This window comes from Nerophis lumbriciformis, linkage group LG26 (genome assembly GCF_033978685.3).
Source record: "Nerophis lumbriciformis linkage group LG26, RoL_Nlum_v2.1, whole genome shotgun sequence".
NCBI classification, from domain to species: domain Eukaryota; kingdom Metazoa; phylum Chordata; class Actinopteri; order Syngnathiformes; family Syngnathidae; genus Nerophis; species Nerophis lumbriciformis.
In genome coordinates, this window is record NC_084573.2 from 13,974,579 (window position 1) to 13,989,534 (window position 14,956).

Sequence of the window (14,956 nt, forward strand, 5' to 3'; positions counted from 1 at the left end):
CCGAGGTGCTGCGAGTCGGCCAGTTGCTGGGGTAGTGACCTTGTTTGTCAGCATGTCTGTGATCTTCTTTTAATTCTTTTTTTTTTTTTAATTAATTAATTAATTAATTAATTAATTTATTTATTTTTTAAATATATTTTATTAATATTATTTTTTAATTTTTCCCCTCCCTCAGGGGGGGGGCTCGGCGGGGCGGTTGCTGGTTGTTCCATCTCCATCGTTGGGGTCCCTGCGGGTGGGGTGGGTGGTTCCCGTGGCCCTGTGCCTGGGTGGTCCTGCGGCGGCCGGTTTGGGTGGGGTGGCCGGGGGCTGGCCTCGCCGCGCTCTCCGGGGGTGGGGGGTGGGCTCATGGGGGCCCGGTTGCCGGTGGGGCGGGGGCGGTCTTCCCGTCCGGTTGCGGGGAGTCTCTGGGTCCCTCGGGCGGGGCGTCTCGCCTTTCTGCCCGTGTGGGGTGTGGTCTCTCGCTGGCTTGGGGTCTGGCTGTCCCCTGCTTTTCTCGTGCCCTGTCCTCTGCCGGGTGCGTCTGTCTGCGGCCTGCTGCTGGCCCTTGTGGGCGGTACGGTGGGTCGGGCTCTGGGGTTCCTGTCGCTGGCCGGCTTGGCTGCGTGGGGGCAGTGGTCCCTGGTTCCCTGGGCACCACGCCTCCTGTTTGTGGGTTGGGCTCTCGGGGGTGATGGGGCCGTGCTCTGGCTCCCACGCACTCTGGGAGTCGAATGTATTGTACATGCAAATTCACATATGCTCACATATGTACATAGGTACCTACGCTCCCACATACATACACAAATACAGTACATATTTACCTACCTAATGTTCGTACATCCACACGCACATTCAATATACAAACATACACATACACATACTGTACATATACATTCACTGTACAAACACATATACACATTCTGTACATATACATTCATTGTACAAACACATATACACATTCTGTACATATACAAGTACATATGCATACTTACACTCATGCACATAATCACGTTTCATCAAACATATATTAACGTTGTTGCCCTAGGGTAAACTGGGTGTAACACATGGCACACTGACAAAGCTTAACCTATTGTGACTATAACAATCTACAAGGTTAATGTAGGTTGCTTCTCTTTCTCCCCCTCCATTTTTCTGCATTCTTTCGTATCTCAAGTTATCATTACGTATATGTATTGTTGCATTTAAACAACTGTATTGTTGATAATAAAGGTAAATTATTGGTATTGTTCATTATCAATAGCGCTATTTCTATTGGTATTTGTATTGATCCATTTGTAGTGTAATAATGCTCATTGTCATTTCTGTATTATTTTTTATTTTTCGCTAACTGCTTATTTGCTATTACTTTTACCATCATATTTGTACATGTCATATTTGCTGATGTTGCTCTATTGTTGTTGTTGTTGTTGTTTGCTGTTGTTGTTTTTGTCTCTCTGTCTAATCCCCCTCTTGTCCCCACAATTTCCCCCTCTGTTTTCTTTTTTTTTCTCTTTCTATCCCCTCCTGCTCCGGCCCGGCTGCACTAAATGATAATATAAATACATTTAATAAAGTCAAATACAAATAAGGCAACAAGAGAAGTATCCTACACTTCTCTTTTGTAAAGTAAATCTGAACAGCCGACATGGGCATCTACATCAACTATATGATTTGCCTGAGAAGCTGGACAGGACATTAAAAAAAAAAAAAAAAAAAAAAAAAAAAAAAAAAAAAAAAGAATACATATATTAATTTAATAAATTTTTTTTCTTTTTACATTTTTTTTCTTTCCATGATGGCAGGTGAGGCGGGGCCTCACCTGCCTCCAGTGACCGCACGTCACTGGTATAGATATATATTATATATATCAGTCACGGGCAGTCACTAGAGGCAGGTGAGGCTGGGCCTCACCTGCCATCACGGAAAGAAAAAAAATGTAAAAAGAAAACATTTTTATTAAATTGTTATATGTATCCAGTGATTATACTATAAAGTTATTTTCCATTTAACTTCACCAGTTTTAGATTATTTTTATTCAAAATCGCTGAATTTTCACATTTGCCGTTCAAATACTGAGAAGAGACGGTGCGGTGAACAGCAGCCAGTTGAGGCACGTCACTCATTTGTGCCTCACCATGGATTGCGGACTCTGCAGTGAGACCGTATTGCTATATGAATTATATTATACATTTCCATAGTTTAGTTAGCTGAGGTATATAATGTACAGTGTATTTTGTCAACAACTGTATGTGTGTAACGTATTTCTTGTGCTGAGCAATCATAAAACGGCTGCAAAAGACGCACTGGCTGAGGCTCCAGTAATCCCGCCTCCTGCACCCCCGCCGTAGATTGCAACCCCTGACGGGAGTGTTATATCAACTAAAGCCCACACTTAAACTTTCCACGTGCAAGATTGAATGTATTTAAAAAAGTTATTTCATAAGAAGCCAAAAAGTGCAAAAACAATAATGTTCGTGTTGGAGGAGTTGTGAATGACTGCAGGGCCACAACATTAGGTACACCTGCAGACTGCAGGTGTACTTAATTCACAACTCCTCCAACACAAACATTATTGCTTTTGCACTTTTTGGCTTCTTATTAAATAACTTTTGTAACCTATTTTATGGGCTTTCCTCTTTGTGATGTTAAGTTCCTGTTATGCGCTGTTATACAGTATATGCCTTGAGCTCTTATTTTGAAGGCGCTAAAAGCGGAAGTGATGACACGTTGGAGTGGAGCGGAGGTTTTTGAAAGAAGGTAAATAAAGTGGTCCTCGTGTAAACTGGAGCCTCCGTGTTTGTTATTTTGTAGTTTCATACAGTATAGGCGACATTTATAAACCCTCGGTTACACTTTTTTGAATAGATTCAATCTTGCACGTGGAAAGTTGAAGTGAGGGCTTTAGTTGATATAACACTCCCGTCAGGGGTGCATTAATCCAGCACAACAGCGGCGAATGAACTTCATTTATAAGTAAAGGTAAGACCATAATAACGTTTTTTTTTATTAAATGTGCTTTTTTGTGTGCTACAGTTTGTATGTGTAAAGTTAAAGTTAAGTTAAAGTACCAATGATTGTCACACACACACTAGGTGTAATGAAATGTGTCTTCTGCATTTGACCCATCCCTTGATCACCCCCTGGGAGGTGAGGGGAGCAGTGGGCAGCAGCGGCACCGCGCCCGGGAATAATTTTTGGTGATTTAACCCCCAATTCCAACCCTTGATGCTGAGTGGCAAGCAGGGAAGAATGCTGGTATGAGCTTTTAAACATAACCCCTTAACTGCTGCCAATCAAATGGTGAATAAGATACTCTTTAGGGTTCATATGTTTGTAAATCTGACTGTGATGAAGTCAGTGCCTCACCAGCCATGAACCTCACCGCACGTCACTGATATATATATATATATATATATATATATATATATATATATATATATATATATATATATATATATATATATATCTGCTATGAGGTGGCGACTTGTCCAGGGTGTAGCCCGCGTTCCGCCCGAATGCAGCTGAGACAGGCTCCAGCACCCTCCCGCGACCCCAAAAGGGACAAGCGATAGAAAATGGATGGATGGATATATGTATATAAGATAACTGCCAAGGCCTAGTCATTGTTAACTAGGGGATATTATGACAAAAAGACTCCTGACCAATCAGTATGTAATGTGACATGGTCGTTTTGATCCAAATGACAAATTAGCCACGCTCTCTTATGATGTCTTTTCAAACAAATTGGCTTCAGGCAGAGAACAAATGCACTAAGAAGAAACTGCTTTAAAAACAACAAGGAGTGTGTTAGAATAGTAACCTTCTAGAAAGACTTGGGAGTGGGTGGGGGAATTTGTTTGGTGTATTCATTCAGAAGAACATTTGGGAGGTCATAGGTTGCAGGTTAGCTCCCCATCTTTGTTGTAAGATGCTTGATAGCAAACTACAATGACCAATTCCTGATTGATTCATTAATTATGAGACTGCACCCTATACAATAAAAGATCCGACTCCTTTATGTCTTTGTGCAGTCGCACCATGATATGTTTTGGCCTCATCTCTGAGGGCGGTTTGAAAAAGATTTCAACAACCATGACCTGTGTGTGTGTGTGTGTGTGTGCGTGTGTAAGTGAACATGTGTGAAGTGCTGCGGCATTCCTATAACCCTCGTAACTATGATAATAACCTGTCAACAGGAGATCATCCACCGGTGGTTGGTCGACGGCAAGGTGGGTGGTTGACGTGGTTCTTTCTTGGAAAAAAAGACAACAAAAAGACAACGACAAGGCGTCAGGTCACTGCTTTTTTTTTACCGGAAACATTTCCATATAGCTTGCATTGCAATGCTTACCAGACTAAAGCCACATTAAGTTAAAAAAAAAAAGACATTATATGGAAACTTTAAAATCATTCAGACTGGCCCGGGAGTCAGCAACGCCGCCTTGGACCTCTCTCAGAGATGTGTGAAAGTGGAAAAAGTAAAACATTTTTTTGTTTTTGTTTGAAAATATTTTCTGTAGGAGAACAAACCTTCCTAATTGGTAGAAATCCCACTGTTTATGTTATACGTGCTTCACTGATGAGAGTATTTGGCAAGCACCCTTTTGTCCTACTAATTTCAGCGATCCTTGAACGCATCGTAGTTTGTTTGCATGTACAACTTTCTCCGATGCTGCCACAGAAAGACGTGTTTTATGCCACTCCTTCTTTGTCTCATTTTGTCCACCAAACGCTTTATGCTGTGCGTGAATGCACAAAGGTGAGCTTTGCTGATTTTCTGGAGTGCTTATCAGGCATATTTGGTCAATCCATGACTGCAAGCTAATCGATGCTAACGTGCTATTTAGGCTAGCTGCATGTACATATTGCATCATTATGCCTCGTTTGTAGGTATATTTGAGCTCATTTAATTTCCTTTAATTATGTCCTCTGTGCATACTTGCCAACCTTGAGACCTCCAATTTCGGGAGGTGGGTGGGGGGTTGGGGGCGGGGCGTGGTTGGGGGCGTGGTTAAGAGAGGAGGAGTATATTGACAGCTAGAATTCACCAAGTCAAGTATTTCATTTATATATATATTATATATATATATATATATATATATATATATATATATATATATATATATATATATATATATATATATATATATATATATATATATATATATATATATATCCTGAAAATATGCAAACAAAACTGTGTTTAGATAATTGATACTTCAAACTTGCATAAATAAATATTAAGGAATATAACATAACTTGGCTTCTGAGAGCTTAAAAATGTAATGAATAAAATGTTAAAGTTGTTGATAAACAAGCAATCATTTTAATAATTAAATATGGTCATTTTAAATGAATTATTATGATCATTTGAAATTAATTATTTCAAATATGTTTATTTTAATGTATAATTCTATGGCTGAATGTAATAAGGAGTCAGAAAAAATACAAATAAAAATATAATTAATTTTGATGTTTTTAGCAAAATATAGTAAAAATGTATTTAAAAAAAAAAATGTATATATATATTTATTTTTAGGTAAGATAAACATAATAATACAATTTATCTCTAGTCTGGATGATTTAGTTCTTGTCACCCTGTTGTCCTCCCGTCATGAAAAAAGGCTGTCCTCACTCAGGTCGCATGGAGCTGGAGGGGGTGTGGCCTCCAGCTCCAGCTGAAAATCGGGAGATTTTCGGGAGAATATTTGTCCCGGGAGGTTTTCAGGAGAGGCGCTGAATTTCGGGAGTCTCCCGGAAAATTCGGGAGGGTTGGCAAGTATGCCTCTGTGTGTTTAATTTATATTTGCATGTCTCATGACACATGCGTACTCACGGTACCGCGTCTGCGTATCCAACTCAAAGTCCTCCTGGTAAGAGTCTCTGTTGTCCCAGTTCTCCACAGGCCAATGGTAAATGAACAAACAAAGCGCAAGCTCAGAGGAGACAGAGCTTTCTCTGTTGCGGGTCCCAAACTCAGGAACAATCTCCCGCTCCATGTGAGACAGGCCCCTTCTTTGGCTATTTTCAAGACCCTTCTTAAAACCCATTTTTATTCACTGGCTTTTAACCCAGCATGAGACTTTGAACTGTTTTTAACTTTTAACTTTTTGAACTGTTTTTAACTTTTAAACTGTTTTTATCTAACAAACTGTTCTTAGGGTAATTCATATTTGCTTTTTAATTGTGTATTTTTATTTCTGTTTTAAATGTTATTTTTTAGTCTGTCCTTTGCCTCTATTTCTTTGTGGTGTACAGCCCTTTGTTTTTCAACTGTGCTTGTTTTTAAAGGGCTTTATAAATAAAGTTGGTATGGTATGGTATGGTATTATCTGTATGTAATATTGGCTGCATTTCTCATAGTTGTTTGTGTGCCATGTTGTTCCAGACCACAGCAAACGTTACCCAGCTTGCAAATATTGTAATAAATCCATTAGAAGAAGACCTTTGGCCATTCTGAGCCAGTAATTTCCAGGAGTTATCTCATCCTGTGAGAAGCCTCCATTTTACTAATGATTTCCAATGTTGCAAAAATGTGTAGAATAAAAATTTAAACACAACATTTCTGTCAATGAAGATGTTTGCGTCAACCTTTGATAGTAGGCTAATATAGACACATACATCATGTGTTGCCTTCATTATAACACCTATATAAGGCTTTTAATTTTTTGCGGCTCCAGACAGATTTTATTTTGGGGTTGCCGACCAGTGGACCGGCCTACATACAATAAAGACAATGGATTTCTTACTTTAGAGTACCGTAATACTAGTGGACCAGCCAGGACACCGCTTTTGTTATTTTAGCCTGAGTGTAAGCGCTAACCTTATTAATCATAGTTATGGGCAGTGCTTGGAAAAACTTAGCCGCACATAGAAAATGAGGAGACAATGCGTATTTATACACGTCACAACCATCCGGACTGTTATCGGCGCAAATTGAAAAGCCAGCATCTGTGATGGTATGGGGGTGTATTAGTGCCCAAGACATGGGTAACTTACACATCTGTGAAGGCACCATTAATGCTGAAAGGTACATACAGGTTTTGGAGCGACATATGTTGCCATCCAAACAACGTCTTTTTCATGGACGCCCCTGCTTATTTCAGCAAAACGATGTCAAGCCATTCTCTGCACATGTTACCACAGCGTGGCTTCGTAGCAAAAGTTTGTCTGTAGTCCAGACCTGTCCAGACCAATATGAAGCCTAAAATACCACAACGGAGACCCCGGACTGTTGAACAACTTAAGCTGTACATCAAGCAAGAATGGGAAATAATTCCACCTGAAAAGCTTCAAAAATTGGTCTCCTCAGTTCCCAAAATTTTACTGAGTGTTGTTAAAAAGAAAGGCCATGTAACACAGTGGTAAAAATGCCCCTGTGCCAAATTTTTTGCAATGTGTTGCTGCCATTAAATTCTAAAGGCCTACTGAAATGCGATTTTTTTATTTAAACGGGGATAGCAGGTCCATTCTATGTGTCATACTTGATCATCTCGCGATGTTGCCATATTTTTGCTGAAAGGATTTAGTAGAGAACATGGACGATAAAGTTTGCAACTTTTGGTCGCTGATAAAAAAGCCTTGCCTGTACCAAAAGTAGCAGACGATATGCGCGTGACGTCACAGGTTGTGGAGCTCCTCACATCCGCACATTGTTTACAATCATGGCCACCAACAACGAGAGCAATTCGGACCGACAAAGCGACGATTTCCCCATTAATTTGAGCGAGGATGAAAGATTTGTGGATGAGGAAAGTGAGAGTGAAGGACTAGAGGGCAGTGGGAGCGATTCAGATGACGGGTGGGACCTGATATTCAGCTGGGAATGACTAAAACAGAAAATAAACACAAGACATATATATACTCTATTAACCACAACACAACCAGGCTTATATTTAATATGCCACAAATTAATCCCGCATAACAAACACCTCCCCCCTCCCGTTCATATAACCTGCCAATACAACTCAAACACCTGCACAACACACTCAATTCCACAGCCCAAAGTACCGTTCACCTCCCCAAAGTTCATACAGCACAAAGTCCCCAAAGTTACGTACGTGACATGCACATAGCGGCACGCACGTACGGGCAAGCGATCAAATGTTTGAAAGCCGCAGCTGCATGCGTACTCACGGTACCGCGTCTGCGTATCCAACTCAAAGTCCTCCTGGTAAGAGTCTCTGTTGTCCCAGTTCTCCACAGGCCAATGGTAAAGCTTGACTGTCATCTTTCGAGAATGTAAACAATGAAACACCGGCTGTGTTATCCGGCACACCAGTCAGGGGGTGCATTCTACGGCGGGGGTGCGTTATCCGGCACAACACCTGCCGCAATACACCGCTTCCCACCTACAGCTTTCTTCTTTGCTGTCTCCATTGTTCATTGAACAAATTGCAAAAGATTCACCAACACAGATGTCCAGAATACTGTGGAATTTTGCGATGAAAACAGACGACTTAATAGCTGGCCACCATGCTGTCCCAAAATGTCCTCTACAATCCGTGACGTCACGCGTAGGCGTCATCATACCGAGACGTTTTCAGCAGGATATTTCGCGCGAAATTTAAAATTGCACTTTAGTAAGCTAACCCGGCCGTATTGGCATGTGTTGCAATGTTAAGATTTCATCATTGATTTATAAACTATCAGACTGCGTGGTCGGTAGTAGTGGGTTTCAGTAATGATTATTTGCACACAAAAAAAACGTTTCTCAGTTCGAACATTAAATATTTTGTCTTTGCAGTTTATTCAATTGAATATAAGTTAAAAAGGATTTGCAAATCATTGTATTCTGTTTTTATTTACGAATTACACAACGTGCCAACTTCACTGGTTTTAGGTTTTGTATGATTTTAATGTTATTTCCTTGTGGTTAATTATAGATCATTACAATTAGCTAATGAGCAATAGTTTCTACACCTGAAAAACAGGAGAGAATAGGCCAAGAAATCTCTAAAAAAAATGCAAGAGAGAAACCAGCGAGTGAAGCTCGCGAGAATGAATGTGAACCTTTTCTCCTGGAGTCAGCCATAAAACTCAAAGACAAGCCAACCATGTCAGACATTTCATGGGTTATAAAACTGGGCTCAGTCCCAAGCATCCTTGTTGAAGATCACTCTGGGTCTTCCACAGGGAACAGGGTGGTCACCTTCAGTCCCCACTGACGAGAAATGACCCTTAGGCAGGTACGGAGTCAGGCATGGAAATTAAAAAGCCTGAAGCTACTGCCACGATTTGCACGGCACATTTAACCTCTGTAAAAAATAGAGTGATACAAAACTGCCTTCGGGGTATCCAACTGTAATATGCAAATGCATACAAAGTTGGTCTGACGAGTCAGGGTTTGCCGCTTTATCACCCAATTGCAGGTGACATCGTCAGTCCCAAAGCGCTGTTGTTCTACACCACATGAGAAATAACGACTATGCATTTTTTATTAACTGCACAGGCAATGTTTAAAGTGTAAAAATAAATCAACAACTTGGGAGAGGGGGATTACTAGCTAGTTTACTACTGGACAAATATTTTCACTCAGGGGCCATATTGAGAGAAAAAAAAGGTGTTTGGGGGCCGATGTGTTTAAAAAAATGTACAGGACATTATGACATTGATGTTGAATCTGTTAATTGTGTGAATGCTCCAAAACATTCACATATATGGTTTTCTACACCAAAATTCATCTATTATCCAACATCTTCTTCTTCTTCTCCAGATTTTGGCGCGCTCTACCTTCCACATTTTTCAACCGATTCAAACCGTTCCAACTTCAAACTGTTCAGCCTATTCGGGAATCGCGGGCTTTTCCTCGACAAATTTTCAAAAATTCCCAGATTTCCCAGAATTCCAGATTTTCCGAGACATTTGTCCCATTCAAAATGAATTGGCCATTTTTCAAATTTACACCATTTCCACGTTTCAAATATATTCAAACCATTCCACCATTCTGGAAATTCAAACTACCTTTTTTTTCCAAGTTCAAAATAATTCCAGGATTTTCCAGAATTCCTGGTTTTCCAAAGCCCTATTTCCACCCTTTTTTCTGGCGACTACTCCTTTCACATTTTTCAACCCACTTTAACCCTTCCACCGTCAAAACATTCCTCTTAATCAGGACAAAAAACAAAGTTGTTTTTTGAACTGGAAAAATTCCCGTTTTTCCCAAAATTCCAGGAATTTCGGGAAAAATTCCCGTTTTTCCCGAAATTCCAGGAATTCCTTAATACCATTTCATCAATTAAAAATGGTACTACTTCAACATTTATCAACCGATTTGAAAAATTCCAACACCAACCATTTAGACTCTTTTAGCATTTTTAAAAAAATTCCAGCTTTTCCCAAATTCCCATTAAATTCCCATTGAAATGAATGGGACATTTTTCAAAGTTCCACAATTCCCACATTTTTCATCCGATTCAAACCGTTTCAACTCCAAAATATTCAGCCTGTTTAGGAATTTTGTGCTTTTTCAACAATATAAAACCATTACCGGATTTCCAAGAATTCCAGATTTTCTGGGACATTCGTCCCATTCAAAATGGTCGGGGTGGGACGGGGGCGTGGTTGGGGGCGTGGCTAAAAGGGGAGGAGTATATTTACAGCTCGAATTCACCAAGTCAAGTATTTCATATATATATATATATATATATATATATATATATATATATATATATATATATATATATATATATATATATAAGAAATACTTGACGTTCAGTGAATTCTAGCTATATATATATATATATATATATATATATATATATATTATTATATATATATATATATAAAATAAATACTTGAATTTCAGTGTTCATTTATTTACATATATACACACACATATGCACTAGATGGCAGTATTGTCCTGTTTAAGAGTGTCACAACATTGCTGTTTACGGCAGACGAACTGCTTTACGGTATACAAAAAAGTGACTGCTGTTGTTGTGGGTTGTTGCCACGCTGGGAGGACGTTAATGAAACTGCCTAACAATAAACCCACATAAGAAACCAAGAACTCGCCCTCCATCATTCTATAGTTATAACGTGATTGGGCAGATATGCTTTTTTATATTGTGGAGGACCTGCATCCGCCTGAATTTCGGGAGATTTTCGGGAGAAAATTTGTCCCGGGAGGTTTTCGGGAGAGGCTCTGAATTTCGGGAGTCTCCCGGAAAATCCGGGAGGGTTGGCAAGTATGGTTCTGAATGTCTTTTAGCATTTTCAAAAACAATTCCAGCTTAACCCAAATTCCCATGAAATTCCCATTGAAATGAATGGGACATTTTTCAAAGTTCCACAATTCCCACATTTTTTCATCCGATTCAAACCGTTTCAACTCCAAAATATTCAGCCTGTTTAGGAATTGTGGGCTTTTTCAACAATATAAAACCATTCCCGGATTTCCAAGAATTCCAGATTTTCCGGGACATTTGTCCCATTCAAAATGAATTGGCAATTTTTCAAACTTCCACCATTTCCACATGTTTCAGATCTATTCAAACCATTCCACCTTCAACACATTCCACCATTCTGGAAATTCAAACTACCTTTTTTCCAAGTTCAAAATAATTCCAGGATTTTCCAGAATTCCTGGTTTTCCAAAGCCCTATTTCCACCCTTTTTTCTGGCGACTACTCCTTTCACATTTTTCAACCCACTTTAACCCTTCCACCGTCAAAAAATTCCTCTTGATCAGGACCAAAAACAAAGTTGTTTTTTGAACTGGAAAAATTCCAGTTTTTCCCGAAATTCCAGGAATTCCTTAATACCATTTCATCAATTAAAAATGGTACTACTTCAACATTTCTCAACCGATTTGAAAAATTCCAACACCAACCATTTCGACTCATTCAGAACATTCAGTTCTGAATGTCTTTTAGCATTTTCAAAAAAATTCCAGATTTTCCCAAATTCCCATGAAATTCCCATTGAAATGAATGGGACATTTTTCAAAATTCCACCATTTCCACATGTTTTAAATCTATTCAAACCATTCCACTTTCAACACATTACACCATTCTGGAAATTCAAACTACCTTTTTTCCAAGTTCAAAATAATTCCAGGATTTTCCAGAATTCCTGGTTTTCCAAAGCCCTATTTCCACCCTTTTTTCTGGCGACTACTCCTTTCACATTTTTCAACCCACTTGAACCCTTCCACCGTCAAAACATTCCTCTTGATCAGGACAAAAAACAAAGTTGTTTTTTGAACTGGAAAAATTCCAGTTTTTCCCGAAATTCCAGGAATTCCTTAAAACCATTTCTCAATTAAAAATGGTACTACTTCAACATTTCTCGACCGATTTGAAAAATTCCAACACCAACCATTTCGACTCATTCAGAACATTCAGTTCTGAATGTCTTTTAGCATTTTCAAAAAAATTAGAGCTTTTCCCAAATTCCCATGAAATTCCCATTGAGATGAATGGGACATTTTTCAAAGTTCCACCATTTCCACATGTTTTAAATCTATTCAAACCATTCCACCTTCAACACATTCCACCATTCTGGAAATTCAAACTACCTTTTTTCCAAGTTCAAAATAATTCCAGGATTTTCCAGAATTCCTGGTTTTCCAAAGCCCTATTTCCACCCTTTTTTCTGGCGACTACTCCTTTCACATTTTTCAACCCACTTTAACCCTTCCACCGTCAAAACATTCCTCTTAATCAGGACAAAAAACAAAGTTGTTTTTTGAACTGGAAAAATTCCAGTTTTTCCCGAAATTCCAGGAATTCCTTAATACAATTTCTCAATTAAAAATGGTACTACTTCAACATTTCTCGACCGATTTGAAAAATTCCAACACCAACCATTTCGACTCAGTCAGAACGTTCAGTTCTGAATGTTTTTTAGGATTTTAAAAAAAATTCCAGCTTTTCCCAAATTCCCATGAAATTCCCATTGAAATGAATGGGACATTTTTCAAAGTTCCACAATTCCCACATTTTTTCATCCGATTCAAACCGTTTCAACTCCAAAATATTCAGCCTGTTTAGGAATTGTGTGCTATTTCAACAATATAAAACCATTCCCGGATTTCCAAGAATTCCAGATTTTCCGGGACATTTGTCCCATTCAAAATGAATTGGCCATTTTTCAAACTTCCACCATTTCCACATTTTTCAAATCTATTCAAACCATTCCACCTTCAACACATTCCACCATTCTGGAAATTCAAACTACCTTTGTCCAAGTTCAAAATAATTCCAGGATTTTCCAGAATTCCTGGTTTTCCAAAGCCCCATTTCCACCCTTTTTTCTGGCGACTACTCCTGTCACATTTTTCAACTCACTTTAACCGTTCCACCGTCAAAACTTTCCTTTTGATCAGGAGAAAAAACAAAGTTGTTTTTGGAACTGGAAAAATTCCCTTTTTTCCCGAAATTCCAGGAATTCCTTAATACCCTTTCTCAATTAAAAATGGTAGTACTTCAACATTTCTCGACCGATTTCAAAAATTCCAACACCAACCATTTTGACTCATTCAGAACATTCAAGTCTTTTAGCATTTTCAAAAAAATTCCCGCTTTTCCCAAATTGCCATGAAATTCCTATTAAAATGAATCGGGACATTTTTCAAAGTTCCACAATACCCACATTTTTTATCCGATTCAAACCCAAAATATTCAACCTGTTCAAAAATTGTGTGCTTTTTCAACAATTTAAAAACATTCCTGGTTTTCCAAGAATTTTAGGGACATTTTCCCCATTGAAAATATATTATCCATTTTTCAAACTTCCACAATTCCCACATTTTTCAACCGATTCAAACCATTCCACTTTCAAAGTTCAACTTCAGCATTGGAGCATTCACACGCAATTCCTTCAGGAATTGCCTCATCTGGTTTTACAATTGATAACTGTTTTTGCTTACGGTAAATTACTATGAATAAGATTTAAATATTGTTAACCAGCTTCCAAAAAAAACTATTCCACAAATTCACCATAAAACAAATAGAACCAATATTAGGGATGCCAATCAGCCTATCCCCAGGTGCATGTCGTTAGAGGTGGGAGGAATCCAGAGTACTGGGAGAGAACCCCCACAGTCACAGGGAGAACATGCAAATTCCTCAAACAAAGATCCCTAGCCCGGGAATCGAACCGAGGACCTTCTCACTGGGACACCGTGCTGCCCTGTCACCAATACTATTATCTACAAAATGCCTGTGTTTTTGAGACATATGAGGATTTTACCTTGAAAGTATTTGTACAACCTTTCACTGGACAATTCACAACATGGCCTTCCGCAGCATGTTCCTTCAAATGAGCTATTAAATGCTTTGCATCTGTTAAATAGCTGCTTGGAACCAGTTCCAACACATTTGAATACACAGCGTGGTTCATTTCGCTGCAGTTTGCAATGAAGCGCATAAACATAACCCCTCAATGTCTGAAACGACTTGCCACAGAAATACAAGGAAACATGTTGTTAGCCAAAAGTTAATTAGGGTAATGCTTTAACACAAACCCCTGAAGGAATTAAGGTATGCTGTAAATTCAAATGTACAATCTGCAAAATCTTTAATTTAGACAGGATAATACCGTAAGTTTTAGAGTATTTGCATGCTTGTGACACTACAGTATTTACAAATGCAATGTACAATTTTTGTATGTATTATAACTATAGTAGTTTAGGTTATCTACTGTTTCTTGGCTTGCAGGAATCCACTGCATTTACTACTGCGCTAAACTACCGCTTGTGTGTGTATATATATATATATGTATATATATATATATATATATATATATATATATATATATATATATATATATATATATATATATATATATATATTAGTGTCCAAACTTTTGGCCTGTACTAATATCTATATCTATATATATATATATATATATATATATATATATATATATATATATATATATATATATATATATACACACACATCCATCCATTTTCTACCGTATATATATATATACACACACATCCATCCATTTTCTACCGCTTGTGTGT

The 14,956-nt window shown here is 38.5% G+C and overlaps 1 protein-coding gene across 1 annotated transcript in view; it reads right to left on the reverse strand.

Moving 5' to 3' along the window:
* Window positions 1-14,956, reverse strand: part of prep (prolyl endopeptidase) — a 165,894-nt gene that overhangs the window by 67,113 nt on the left and 83,825 nt on the right. Inside the window, exon 2 of the mRNA XM_061987343.2 lies at window positions 4,169-4,234. The gene's annotated coding sequence lies outside the window, so the exon portion shown is untranslated. The remainder of the gene's footprint in view (window positions 1-4,168; window positions 4,235-14,956) is intronic.